Raw genomic sequence first — 15,255 nt, 5'->3', positions numbered from 1 at the left:
AATGAAGGCCTAACATTATTGCTGAAAGAATGATCATATGGTTAAGGATATATAGCCTAGTGTAATTTGTTCCCTCAAGTATAAATTCAGCCTCTATTCAAGTGGAGATACTTCGTAAGACCCGATACAAATAGGTTCTCAATCAGAAATTTACCTTAAAGATTAATGTGGTTTTCAATCAAAAATTTACCTTAAAGATTAATGTTTAGTTGGAGCGAAGTCGTATTATTAGAAATTCAGTGATGTACTATGGGTTGCCTGCATATTGGCAATGATTTTCTGACAGAACAAAGCTCAGATTGCCTTTCACAATTGATGTTTCATATGCTATTATTTAATGAGCAATAAAATTATGAATGAAGAGACTGTTGTGTAGGATAGTTTCAGCGAGCCTTCTCCTAGACAAAATTGATGATGATAGCCTTCGCAAATGATCATATGGTTAAGAATCTATAGGCTAGTGTAATTTGTTCCCTCAAGTATAAATTCAGCCTCTATTCAAGTGGAGATACTTCGTAAGACCCGATACAAATAGGTTATCAATCAGAAATTTACCTTAAAGATTAGTGTGGTCCTCAATCAGAAATTTACCTTAAAGATTAATGTTTAGTTGGAGCGAGGTCATATTATTCGAAATTCAGTGATGTACTGTGGGCTGCCTGCATATTGGCAATGATTTTATCGCAGAACAGTCTTCAGACTGCCTTTCACAATTGATGTGTCATATGCTATTATTTAATGAGCAATAAAATTGTGGATGAAGAGAATGTTGTGTAGGACAGTTTCAGCGTGCCTTCTCCAAGACATAATTGATGATGATAGCCTTCGAAAATTTCACTGGTTTGTCTCGGCATGATAGGAGAAACAATCAAGGAGTCTCATGTCAATACCAGATAAAGCTAATAAAAAGATTTAAAATCAAATATTACTTTGGATATTCTGTAAATGATAAGATAAGATCAAATGGTGAAGGGTCTAGAGAACTATTGTATTGACAGGTTTTCTTATAAGATCTAGGAACTCTTGCCATTCTTCTATAAAATAATCAGATTGATTGCCTAAAACAAAAGATAGTTCCTTTAAAGCAATGAAAAGTTTGAGTAGGTGTCTAAACACAAAGCATTAAATACAGTGTAATATCCCTAATGGAAAAAACTAAAAGCAGATATCAAAAATGAACTTGAACAGCAAAATAATCACAAATAGACACACAACTAGCATTTTGATACACAAATAGATGTCAATAAAATCACTAAACCATTTTATTAATCCACCAGAAAGAGTACATCAACATGAAGGAATAGTGGAACCCGTGCTTGAAAAGCAAGTGGAGCAAAAACTAGAAAAAGATCTTTGACCAAAATGAGGTAGACAACCCAGTGAGAAGACTACTGCAAACCTGCTCTCTCCAAAAACTATACTGAAACACCGTGAGATTTCTGAGTGAAATTTCCTCACGAGAGTAGGGTTTTCGTCCAACACCCACTAGCAAACCCGAGGGTTTCCATCTTGGGGCTATAGTAGCTGTGGAACTAGGTTCTCCAATTCTCATCAAGACGTGAAATTTCCAAAAAGAAAGCAGGGTTTTCGTCCAACACCCAATAGCAAACCCGAGGGTTTCCGTCCTGGGGCTATAGTAGCTGGTAACTAGGTTCTCCAATTCTCATCAAGACTACATGCACCAATCCGAGATGTCTTGTAATGGCCATCTCCTCCTCTATTTATAGATCTGATGGACCCCCCTCTAGAAGTTCTTATTTTATTATTATTTTAAACATTGAGCACATTTCTCTCTTTTTATTTCAAATAAAATATCTTTTTAATGTGGGAAAATGGTAAATTGGCCACCATACCTTTTCAGGCCACTGAAAATCACTTTTAACCATCCCATCCTATAGATCTTCTCGTTCATGTTCTAATGAGCTATTACACTAAGATTTTCCATCAAGTATTCCTCTTGAGATGTTAACTTAAGCCTAATTAATTGAGTTAGGCACAATAATAACTTCGTTTTAAGGGAATTATCAGAATGCAATGGAACAAAAAACAAGCTATGCAGAATCAATCTTGATGATGGAATATGGCAAGTGAAATCCTCCAAACCCCATAAAACATCTCCAAAATTCCTTTGGCTCGCTGATAAAGTAAACGTGCACTTGTGACCTGTCTACCGCCAATCTTGAAATTCCATCCTAACCATTCCATAAGGGACACCAGAAAAAGGAACATAACAAATTGTCTCGCCCCAAGATTACTTGCCCTCATGCAATCCAAACTTGTGGACCAATCTGGTGGGATCAATCCAAACTTGTGGACCAGTCTGGTGGCCCAATGCAACTCAGACCCAATTCCCGAATCCCATACAAACCATTGGGTGACGCTCTGCCTCTGTGTCAACCCACCATGAATGGACCCCTTAATGCTCGAGTCCCAGACCAATCTCTGACTGAACCTATCATCAACAAATCCTCCTGGATCCCAATGCCACCAAGAACAAGCATCAATGCTTCGTTGCTCCTGTTGTGTTATAGCTCTGACCATGAATGTTGCTCTATTAACCATGTACCAACTCATCACCTCTCTCCAGTCCAACCCTTGGCATAGGCCAAGGTCAGTCCCACTATGAATTTGATAATTGTCGAGAGTTTATCAACTAGGGTGTGAGAGGGTGGGATATTGATTGATTCTCTTTATTTCTCTAACAATGTACTAAACTTTCTCCTCTTAAAGAGCCGATGTTTTTTATTCTCCATCTCCGATCTTGTAGTTTCTTATTTTTATTTTTATTATACTTCATTTTCCACTCATATCAGTTCCCTATAGTGATTTGGTTAACTCTCATCATCTTTTTACATGTTGGAGATACACCGACTAAGCCTAATTTGTAGCTGCAGTGGGCTTTAACTGCCATTTATTGTACACTCTTAGGGGTTGGTAGTGGGCCACACTGCTGCTAGTGGGTTCCCACTAGCAGTAGTGTCGCCCACTACCAACCCCTAAGGGTGTACAATAAATGGCATTTAAAACCCACTGCAGTCACAAGTTAAGCTTAGTCAGCATATCTCTAACAGATAACAAGGCGATGAGATTTAATTGAAGCACTACATCCCTATGAATCCCCTCCGGTGCTTTTGCTAACCCTCATCACCATATTACATGTTGATGATATGTTGACTAAGCCTAACTTGTAGCCCTAAAGAACTTTAAATGCCATTAATTATACACCTTTAGTGGTCTATTCTTGACCACACTAGTGTTAGTGGGCACCCACGAACACTAGTGTGGTCAAGAATAGACCATTAAAGGTGTATAACGAATTGCATTTAAAGTTATTTGGGGCTAAAAGTTAGGATTAGTCAACATATCATCGACATGTAATATGGTGATGAGGGTTAGAAAAAGCACTGGAGGGGATTCATAAGGATGTAGTGCTTCTATTAAATCTCATCGCCTTGTTATCTTTTACAGATATGCTGACTAAGCCTAACTTGTCACTGTAGTGGGCTTTAAATGCCATTTATTATACACCCTTAGTGGTTGCTGATGGACCACACTATAGCTAGTGGGTGCCCACTAGCAGTAGTGTAGTCCATTACCAACTAGTTAGGGTGTATAATAAATGGCATTAAATCCCACTGTAGTGACAAGTTAGGCTTAGTCAGCATATCTCCAACATGTAACAAGGCGATGAGATTTAATAGAAGCACATCCCTATGAATCCCCTCTAGTGCTTTTGCTAACCCTCATCACTATTTTACATGTCGGTGATCTGTTGACTAAGCCTAACTTGTAGCCCCAAAGAACTTTAAGTTCCATTCATTATACACCTTTAGTGGTCTATTGTTGACCACACTAGTGTTAGTGGGTGCCCGCTAACACTAGTGTGGTCAAGAATAGACCACTAAAGGTGTATAATGAATGGCATTTAAAGTTCTTTGGGGCTAAGTTAGGCTTAGTCAACATATCACTGACATGTAATATGGTGATGAGGGTTAGAAAAAACACCGAAGGGGATTCATAGAGATGTAGTGCTTCTATTAAATCTCATCGTCTTGTTATCTGTTGGAGATATGCTGACTAAGCCTAACTTGTCATTACAGTGGGCTTTAAATGCCATTTATTGTACACCCTTAGTGGTTGGTAGTGGGGCACACTATTGCTAGTGGGAACCCACTAGCAGTAGTGTGCCCCACTACCAACCACTAAGGGTGTACAATAAATGGCATTTAAAACCCACTGCAGCTACAATTTAGGCTTAGTCGGCGTATCTCCAACATGTAAAAAGATGATGAGAGTTAACCAAATCACTATAGGGAACTGATATGAGTGGAAAGTGAAGTATAATAAAAATAAAAATAAAAACTACAAGATCACAGATGGAGAATAAAAAACATAGGCTCTTAAAAAAAAGAAAGTTTAGTACATTGTTAGCGCAATAAAGAGAATCAATCAATATCCCACCCTCTCACACCCTGGTTGATAAACTCTCGACAATTATCAAATCCATAGTGGGAATGACCTTGGCCTATGCCAAGGGTTGGACTGGAGAGAGGTGATGAGTTGGTAGGCGGTTGATGGAGCAACATTCATAGTCGGAGCTATAACACAGCAGGAGCAATGGAGCATTGATGCTTGTTCTTGGTGGCATTGGGATCCAGGAGGATTTGTTGATGATAGGTTCAGTCAAAGATTGGTCTGGTACTCGAGCATTAAGGGGTTCGTTCATGGTGGGTTGACACAGAGGCACAACATCGCCTAGTGGTTTGTATGGGATTCGGGAATTGGGTCTGAGTTGCATTGGGCCACCAAATTGGTCCACAAGTTTAGATTGCTCCCACCAGATTGGTCCACAAGTTTGGATTACATGAGGGCAAGTAATCTTGGGGCGGGACAATTTGTTATGTTCATTTTTCTTGTGTCCCTTATGGAATGGTTAGAAAGGAATTTCAAGATTGGAGGCAGACAAGTCATAGGTGCATGTTTACTTCATCAGCAGGCCAAAGGACTTTTGAAGATGTTTTATAGGGTTTGGAGGAGTTCACTTGCCATATTCCATCATCAAGATTGATTCTGCATAGCTTGTTTTTCGTTCCATTGCATTCTAACAATTCCCGTAAAACGGAGTTATTATTGTGCCTAACCAAATTAATTAGGCTTAAGTTAACATCCCAAGAGGAATACTTGATGGAACATCTTAGTGTAATAGCTTATTGGAACAGGAACGAGAAGATCTATAGGATAGGATGGTTAAAAGTGATTTTCAGTGGTCTGAAGCGGCATGGTGGCCAATTTACCATTTTCCCACATTAAAAAGATATTTTAATTGAAATAAAAAAAGAGAAATGTGCTCAATGATTAAAATAATAATAAAATAGGAGTTTCTAGAGGGGGGGTCCATCAGATCTATAAATAAAGGAAGAGAAGGCCATTACGAGACACCTTGGATTGGTGCATGTAGTCTTGATGAGAATTGGAGAACCTAGTTCCCAGCTACTATAGCCCCAGCACGGAAACCCACAGGTTTTCTATTGGGTGTGGGACGAAAACCCTGCTCTCTTTAGGAAATTTCACATCTTGATGAGAATTGGAGAAACTAGTTCCCAGCTACTATAGCCCCAAGACAGAAACCCTCGAGTTTGCTAGTGGGTGTTGGATGAAAGCCCTACTCTCTTGAGGAAATTTCACTCAGAAATCTCACGAAGTTTCAACAGAGTTTTTGGAGAGAGCAGGTTTGCAGTAGTCTTCTCACTGAGTTGTCTACATCATTTTGGTCAAAGATCTTTTTCTAGTTTTTGCTCCACTTTCTTTTCAAGCACGGGTTCCACTATTCCTTCATGTTGATGTACTCTTTCTAGTGGATTAATAAAATGGCTTAGTGATTTTATTGACATCTATTTATGTATCAAAATGCCAGTTGTATGTCTATTTGCGATTATTTTGTTGTTCAAGTTCATTTTTAATATCTGCTTTTAATTTTTTTCCATTAGGGATATTACACTGTATTTAATGCTTTGTGTTTGGACACTTACTCAAACTTTTCTTTGCCTTAAAGGAACTATTCTTTGTTTTAGGCAATCAATCTGATTATTTTATAGAAGAATGGTAAGAGTTCCTAGATCTTGTAAGAAAACCTGTCAACACAATAGTTCTTTAGACCCTTCACCATTTGATTTATCTTATCATTTACAGAATATCCAAAGTAATATTTTATTTTAAATCTTTCTATTAGCTTTATCTGTTATTGACATGAGACTCCTTGATTGTTCCTCCTATCATGCTGAGACAAACCAGTGAAATTTTCGAATGCTATTATCATCAATTATGTCTTGGAGAAGGCTCGCTAAAACTGTCCTACACAACATTCTCTTCATACATAATTTTATTGCTCTTTAAATAATAGCATATGACACATCAATTGTGAAAGGCAGTATGAGGACTGTTCTGCAAGAAAATCATTGCCAATATGCAGGCAGCCTACAGTACATCACTGAATTTCTAATAGTATGACCTCGCTCCAACTAAACATTAATCTTTAAGGTAAATTTCTAATTGAGGACCACATTAATCTTTAAGGTAAATTTCTGATTGAGAACCTATTTGTATCGGGTCTTATGAAGTATCTCCACTTGAATAGAGGCCGAATTTATATTTGAGAGAACAAATTACACTAGCCTGTTACATAGTAATTTGTCACCATTGGTCACCGTCCCTATTACCCCTGTTTCCGTACTTTGGAGGACTCATTCCGAGACCTGTGAGCAGTGACATAACCTGAAAACACTTGCATTATGTTCCCTTGAGTATGTACATCATGTTCCCTGAAGACACCTCCTGCAAAATATCCCTAAATAGTGCCATTTTTCCATTAGCGCGGGTCCACAATGTACTACCCTCGCCAATCAATGAGATTCTCAAAATAGGGTGTGACCATTGGCGCTCTGTCTTAGAACAACACCCCCGCCAACCAAGTTTGGTAAAGATTTTTGACAAACGCGCGCCTAAATGTTTTTTCCCTTCAAGTCATGAAGTATTTTGAGGATAAAGCTCATCTTATAGATGTTGAGAGTCATCATCTATCCTTGACATCTATCCATAGTGGATTTTTGGAGATAATGCCAATCCACAGTGGGTGTCCTGATGCATTGTATCTTCTTCCCCTACTCCATCTATAAAAGTCTGTCCTCATGCATTTGACAAGCTAGTTTTTGAGTAATGCTAGTTGTGATAACGCTTGTCTTGAGTGATAGTAAGAGTCTTGAAGCATAGGGAGGTTATGCTGCCGGAAGTCTGAGAGAGAGAAGGTCTATTGCAAGAAATGTATAGCTGCTCGCCCAGCCAGAGGAGAGGTTCAATGTCAGAACTTTGGTTGTATCTTTCTCTGTTGATTATTCATTAATAAACGACTACTATTATGGTTCCGATCTTATTGTTCATCATGATAATGTTTGATCTATTTCCTTTCTGACTGAAATATAGTTGTATTTTAGTGGATTTTATGCTTGTATTCGCTTCGTTCTTTGCATGTGCAGGTATCCGTTCGCGGGGATCGTGAGGATTGTGACCTGCCGAAGCAAGGGAACGGGAGTATCAACTCTTCTTCGATATTAGCATTGGACTCCAGGTTGGTTCTCATAATCCACTTTCAGTTTGCAACTACGAACTTGCATGGTAGCGTGAATTGATTGTTGCTAGACCCATTTTGGGCTAGTGGGATCGCCTCTGTCCGCAGAGGGGATTTACCTCTCCAACATAGCCTATAGATCCTCAACCATATGATCATTTTCGAAGGCTATCATCATCAATTCTGTCTGGGAGAAGGCTCGCTGAAACTGTCCTACACAACAGTCTTTTCATCCATAATTTTATTGCTCATTAAATAATAGCATATGACACATGAATTGTGAAAGACAATCTGAGCATTGTTCTACCAGAAAATCATTGCCAATATGCAGGCAGCCCACAGTACATCACTGAATTTCTAATAATACGACCTCACTCCAACTATACATTAATGTTTAAGGTAAATTTCTGATTGAGAACCGCATTAATCTTTAAGGTAAATTTCTGATTGAGAACCTATTTGTATCGGGTCTTACGAAGTATCTCCACTTGAATAGAGGCTGAATTTATACTTGAGGGAACAAATTACACTAGCCTATAGATCCTTAACCATATGATCATTCTTTCAGCAATAATGTTAGGCCTTCACTATTTACAAAGTTTCAAATATGCCTAGGTTTTGAGATAAGACAATGATTTTAGCTTTAGGAATGACGCTGTAAGTTTGAATTGAATTTTCCAATTATTATAGCATAGTAAATCAGACCTTGGCTAAGAGTTACAACCATCATGATAGCAGATTTACCTAGCTTTTTCATTAAACAGAACTATCAAAGGCAATTTGTTTTGTAACCCCTATTCAAATCAGCAAGCTTACCAATTAGAACTTTCTAGAATATCAACAATGTGCAAAGCAAAAACAACAAATCATGGTTTGGGATGGCTTGTAAATTAGCAATCAGAAAGTTAGTATCATGTAAAAGGGGTTGAAGTAGCTTAATGCTTGGTACTATTGCCAAAAATACCAAATCAGCAAAGAGGTTGAAATATACCTTTCATAATGGTAAGTCTTTTCCTTTGAGAATGTTAAGGACTTTGAGCTTTGGTAAGAGTAGCATGCTTATCTTTGGAGATGACAAGGCAAGTTAGGAAAACAAAAACAAAAAATTTGGCCAATGCTTTACTTTGCATGTAGAACCAAAAGTCATATCAAACTTTTGCACTTAATTCTCATGTCAATATTAGACAAGACAAGATCAAAAGTAGGCTTGAAATGGACAACAAAACATTGGGGATAATAAAATTTGGAATCTTCCAACCACATAAAAGAATGATGAATCGTGGCTTTCAAAAGTCAAACCATCAAGGAAGACAAGTCATCATAGTAAAGTGATTTAGGTTTTTGGCAAGAGAAAATTATACAACCTCATATTAATGGAAACCTCCAACTAATTGCCACTTAAGATTGTTCTTAAACAATCATCTGCCACTCACCACAACTCTGAAACAACTCTACCATGTTTGTCTTTGTCCATGATATCACAATCTATACCTTCTTAGGTTTTTGGCAAAAGAAAATTCTAGAACCTCATATCAATGAAAACCTCCAACTAATTGCCACTTAAGATTGTTCTTGAGCAATCATCTGCCACCCACCACAACTCTGAAACCACTCCACCATTGTTTGTCTGTCCATGATATCACAATTTATACCTTCCACAAATAGGAAATATTAAATATAAACATACCGGGAAAAGCAATCTAACTCCAAAAAACAAGAAAGACCGAAAATGAAGGAACTATTAAATATAAACATGCTTGGAAAAGCAATCTAACTCCATAAAATAAAAAAAACAAGCAAGACAAAAAAATGCAGGTACTACTAAATATAAGTATGCTTGTAAAAGCAGTCTAACTCAAAAAAAAGCAAAAAAGCAAGAAAGATTGAAAATGAAGGGTAGCTTATGTGACATTGTTGCCAAATATAGTCTAAAATTATACCCTTTCCAAATAGAAACATATCACATGTGGACAGAAGTAATTTCATTGATTTTCATGTAACACTGTTGCCAAATATAGTCTTAAATTAGAAACTTACCAAATAGGAACATGTGACACATCTCACATGTGAACAAAAGTAATTTGATTTTTGTTTTCTACAAGGATCCCAACTACGTGCTCAAAAAGGACATGCAAACCCTAAAAAGAATGTTGCTAAAAATAGCAGTGTCATGAAATTATTTTTCATATCACCAGAAGCGAGCTCATCAACATTGTGAGCTTGCATGGATCAAGAGTCTATAAAATTTTTTGACAAGCAGACCCTAGATCACCTCTGATGCACAAGCAAATCTAGGGTTTAACAAGCCTACAATAAAACCAGTGGCTAACTGAATGTATGTACTTAAATTCTAATTACTGTGCCAAGAAGGCAATTTAGCACAAAACAAGACACATTAAATTCCTATATAAGATAAGAAATAACATCATGATAAAAAATTTGGCTAAAATCTTGCAACTAAAATAGTAAGTCAAAAGATCTCCACCCAATAGAATCATTATTAAATGTTCTATAACATGTTCATGTTCATACAACTTCTAGAGTGGAATTAAGTTCTAGTAAGATTGTGAATCTTCAAGAACTTTTGGTTGGAAAAGAAACCAAAAAATAATTTCTAATGTGTGAATAACCTACTACAATAGATCAGCTCCAAAGGTAATCATAGTTTTTAGAAAACAATTATATAAGAACATAAACAATGACTAGTACAAGTTATCATTGTCAAACGGGGTATTCTTACTACCTTTCAATAGTTATTTTGGCCCTAACACCACACTAATAGCTTAATAATTGCACAATCCGTTTCATTTTGGAAGCAATTTGACATTATAAACTAGTGTATCATTTAATAAAGTGATTTAAGTCGATGTTTCTTAAATTTGAATGTATGTGTTCAAACCTTGTTTTATAAATTAGATCATTTTTATTTCATTTTTTAAATTACACCTAATTGCTCTAATTGACCACTTTTTCCAACGTATAACAAATGAGGAGACATAGGAGACTAGGAAAAAGTCATAGTGAAAACAAAGGATGGACATCACATAAGTGGATATTTTATTCATGTTCCCATGTCTACCCATCAATATAAACCCTAATCGTATTTGGGAGATTTCGAGATTTCCAAGTATCCTTTGTTTCCTTGAAGTTTCCTTGAGCATCAAGATCATCGATGAAATCCATAAGTGTTTTGAAGAGATTCTTTAATTCTATGAAAATGTGCTTCAACAATGAATTCCATAAGTGTTTTGAAGAGATTCTTTACTTCTATGAAAATGTGCTTCACCGATGAACTCCGTAAGTGTTTTGAAGAGATTCTTTAATTCTATGAAAATGTGCTTAAGTGAAAAAGTAATTGGTGTAGATTGAAATGCCTATGAATATCAAGTCATTTGCTCTCCACTCCACATCTCCATGTTGCTTTAGCATGGAAAGGAAATGCCTATCGATATAGAGTGAAATGCCTATGGGTATTAAGCCATTTGCTCTCCACTCCACATCTCCACGTTGCTTTAGTATGCGGATGAAAAAATATTTTGTTTTGTAATGTTCTTAGTTGAATTAATTTTGCTAAGATGAATTCCCATTTTTGCAATTGGGTGTTGGAAAATATTTTGGCATGTAAACTTAGGAATAGTGGGTGGAGGGAGTCCCCACTTAATTTTTGGAGAGATGGAGGCCACCAAAATTAGAGAAAACGAAAGATTAAATTGATAGTGGAATAAGGGGTCCACATAAAGTACGCACTTGGGGAACAAGGAATTCGATGAATTTCTATTTTTGCAATTGGGTGTTGGAAAATATTTTGGCATGTAAACTTCGGAAAAGTGGGTGGAAGAAGTCCCCACTTAATTTTTGGAGAGATGGAGGCCACCAAAATTAGAGAAAATGGAAGATTAAATTGATAGTGGAATAAGGGGCCCACATAAAGTACGCACTTGGGGAACAAGGAATTCGAATTCCTTCAGGCAAATCGAATTGGTGGGGGGACCCACAAGGAATGCATGGCCAACAATTATAAAAGGGAATGAGGGAGATTTAGGGGTCTTTTGTCTATTTGAAAATCGAATTTGCCTTAGTTGTTCAGCGGAGCCAATATTGTGTTGTTTAGCACACGTGTGTCTCCGAGCCGAAATCTCAACCCTTGCTTCAGTGGACTTCGAGTGCTAGCCCTAGGAGGGAGTTTTATTTTGTTCCACATCGTACCAGCAGTAGTGAGTCGAGTTAAAACAACAGTAAGTCGAGTTACAACAACAGAAGTAACAGCAAGGGGGCCAAGTTACAGCCACAGGGAAAGGAGCAATAGGAGGGGCGAGTTAAAGCAATAGGAAAGTAGTAGGAGGGCCAAGTTACAACAGCAGGAAAATAGCAACAAGTAGGTTGAGTTCCAACAGCAGGGAGAGTAGCAGCTTCACAGAGCAGGGAGAGTAACAACAACACATAGCAAGGAGAGTAACAGCAGTGCAGGGACTGCGCAATCAATTGAGTGAGATTTGTTGGGGCAACATTATCCCGGGGATTGAGTTGGGGAGCTGGGAGATCATTTGGAGGGCCATTTGAGGAGGATTGTTGGAGTTGGGAGTGCATAGATTGACAGGATCAATTACAGCAACAGAATTCGTATTTGGAGGAGGGCCAAGCTGTGAAGGGTCAAATTTTGAAGGTTGGAACCAAAGGAAACCCTTTCTGGGTTTTCTAGGTTTCGGGCAATGATCACAATACCAAATTCTTAGAATTTTATGGGCACTCTAGAGAGGGAAAATCAGGGTCAAGGTCCAGCAGCAACGCAGTTTTCTCGAGGAACTGGATATTGCAATTGTTGGGCTTACTTGTACTCATCACCTTGTGCTTGTAGCTTGCCTTATGCAAGCCCAGGTGCACTTACTCCAACTCTTTGTACCACAAGCTAGTATTATTAATCAAATCTTGGCCAGTTTGGGATTTGCAGGAATTTCTGGTTTATGTGTATGCATTCCTGAAAATTTTTGTGTTGCTATCTTGCATGTCTTTGTTATCATTGTAAAATTTTCCATTAGGAATATTACAGTGGTATCAGAGCATGATTTTGGCCAGTTGTGGGGTTTCCAACAAGATTATGGAAGACTTGGGTGTGTATGCATTGTGATGGGTGAACCATAAACAAACCCATGGCCGAAGGGAGACTGAATAACATTGAGGCAAAAATGACCCTCACCCACTTTGATGGCTCACCTAGGATTTATGTCAGAAAACGGGTACAATAACTGGACACATATTTCCAAGTAAACCCCATGAGGGAGGCAGACACTATTAGACATGCCACTTTGCACTTGGATGGAGATGCTATGGAGTGGTGGTATCGATGGTTGATCCCTTTGGGTCATGCACGTATCACATCCTACACAAAGTTCACACAGAGGCTCGTGGAGAGATTTGACCGAAAGGACACTAGACCCCCTCAAAGGGAGTGGGCAGGGCGAGGACAGTTAGAGGGTGAGTGCAGGGGGTGTTTCTGTTGGTGGAGACCGAGATATAGATGTTAGGATCTTGAGGAGGAGGTTGATCAGGAGGACATGCAGGATGGTGAGGGGCACATCGATATACCCGGTGTGGCGCAAGAGTCACCATTGTTGGAGGCCTCTTTGATTGCTCTAGCAGACACCTTAGTTGAGGGAGTGAGCATACACTCAAAGGGCCATCTATTGATGAGATGCCAACAGTTGATCAGGTACCCAGTGCTATGACCCAGTTTCTAGGTGATGGTCGCCCACAGCAACAAGTTGATAAGGTCCCTGGAGGCATACTTGTCATTGAGGAGGTACCAGAAGAGACGAAGGGGTCCAGAGCGGTGACCAAGTTTATAGAGGTTAGCTGCCCTCCACAGTTTCATCAGTTCCGAGCTAGCCTTCTAGCGTTGAGAAAGAAGGCCACGATAGGGCGAGAGGCCATTCTTCAGCAGAACGAGGAGTTGGAGGGGATGAGAGCGGTTTGTGCTAAGTCAGCGGCCAAACAAACTTGCGTTGGGGGAACAGCAGGGTTCCCTAATCATTCAGTTGGAGTGATGGGGCACCCCTACTCATACATGCATAGATGAGGCCAATAGCACTAGCAGGTTACAACTATGGTGTTGCTCATATATGCTAGTTTAGCATCTTGTGCCCATCATTGTAAATTGAATAGAGCAGTCATCAAATAATTGTACCCTTATGTACACACATTTTATACTTGTAGATCTGACGTTTATAATATATTCCCATGGAAATTAAGTAGTTTCTAATGTTGCGTATGAATGCTAATTTAACATAATAGTGAGTAGAATTTGTTGAGCAAGATGATTGGACGATTGGATGCTTGAATTAGACAAACAAGGATCCTTGCTATGAGAAGTGCTTGACATTTGGAACCCATGCTTGGAGAGTGCAACACTTGAGGATTGATCTCTTGACAATTGTACACCTTGGAGAGTGAGCGCCTGACTCTCTGTCTTGTATATTGATTTCGCCCTTGGATGTCAATAATTAGATACCCTTATTTTAAGGTTATGGGCCACATTAGTGTTAGTGGGCGCCCACTAACACTAATGTGGCCCATAGCCTTAAACTAAGGGTGTCTAATGAATGACATCCAAGGGTCATTGCATCCCTATGTCAAGCTTTGCCAACATTTCTCCAAAAGGTAATAAGGATGCTTGAATTAGACAACAAGGATCCTTGCTATGAGAAGTGCTTGACATTTCGAACCCATCCTTGGAGAGTGCAACACTTGAGGATTGATCTCTTGACATGTGTACACCTTGGAGAGGGAGTGCCTGACTCTTTATCTTGTATATTGCAATGGCCCTTGGATTGTTGAAGTTTCTAACTTTACTTAAGTTAGAAACCCTCCATGCACTTTATCTGATTTATTCCTACCTACTTGTTATTTTAGTTAACAAGTTATTTACAATGTAAATACTGAAAAATAAACACTAGTGCATCCTCAACATATTATAGATCAGCAACTAAAAGAAACAGAAACAAATACACCATATGACACCATTATTTTTGGACCAATGTCTCTGGAAAAACCCAATGCGGGAAAACCGGTGCAGCTATCTAAGGGTTTTCTTATTAAGCAATATCAAAGTACAATATGGGTGCCGAAACTAGCCTACCCAATAGAGAATTTCCTTAGCAGTAATACCTCTCTATTTTAGACAAATCTACTGGCTGAAACCCTAGATAATCCTTCCGGCAGCTACTTAGCACCAATCTACCCCTAAAACCCCAGCATCTGCCCAATCTGGATTGTGTGAGCCTCTCCTAGCCCAGCGTTTGCCCTGCATCAACCTATCTTGGCCTGCGCCAAGTCCAGGAGGCCCTGCGTCAGCTCTCTGAGCCTCTGCGTCAGCTACGCTGGCCCTTCTGGTGCTCTGCGCACCACTTAGCTACCTTTGCGTGGCCCTACGTGAGCACTAGTTGTTCCCGCGTCTCTCTCTAGCTTCTCTGCTGTTGTCCTAGCACTATCTCTGTTTCTCTACCTCTCCACCAAATTTTGTGGCTAGAGCACATCCGATGCTACCCCAAATCAACACTCCCTCTTAGCGAGGATTGTGCTCTAGCAACACTCCTCACTGAGTATTACTCTGATCATCTGGCATCGGTACCTGTGCTGAT

Source organism: Pinus tabuliformis, chromosome 2_2, assembly GCF_031772625.1.
Source record: "Pinus tabuliformis cultivar Carrire ecotype Pingquan chromosome 2_2, CPIR1, whole genome shotgun sequence".
NCBI classification, from domain to species: Eukaryota; Viridiplantae; Streptophyta; class Pinopsida; order Pinales; family Pinaceae; genus Pinus; species Pinus tabuliformis.
The sequence above is the reverse complement of the archived record's forward strand: the minus strand, read 5'-3'. Positions refer to the sequence as shown.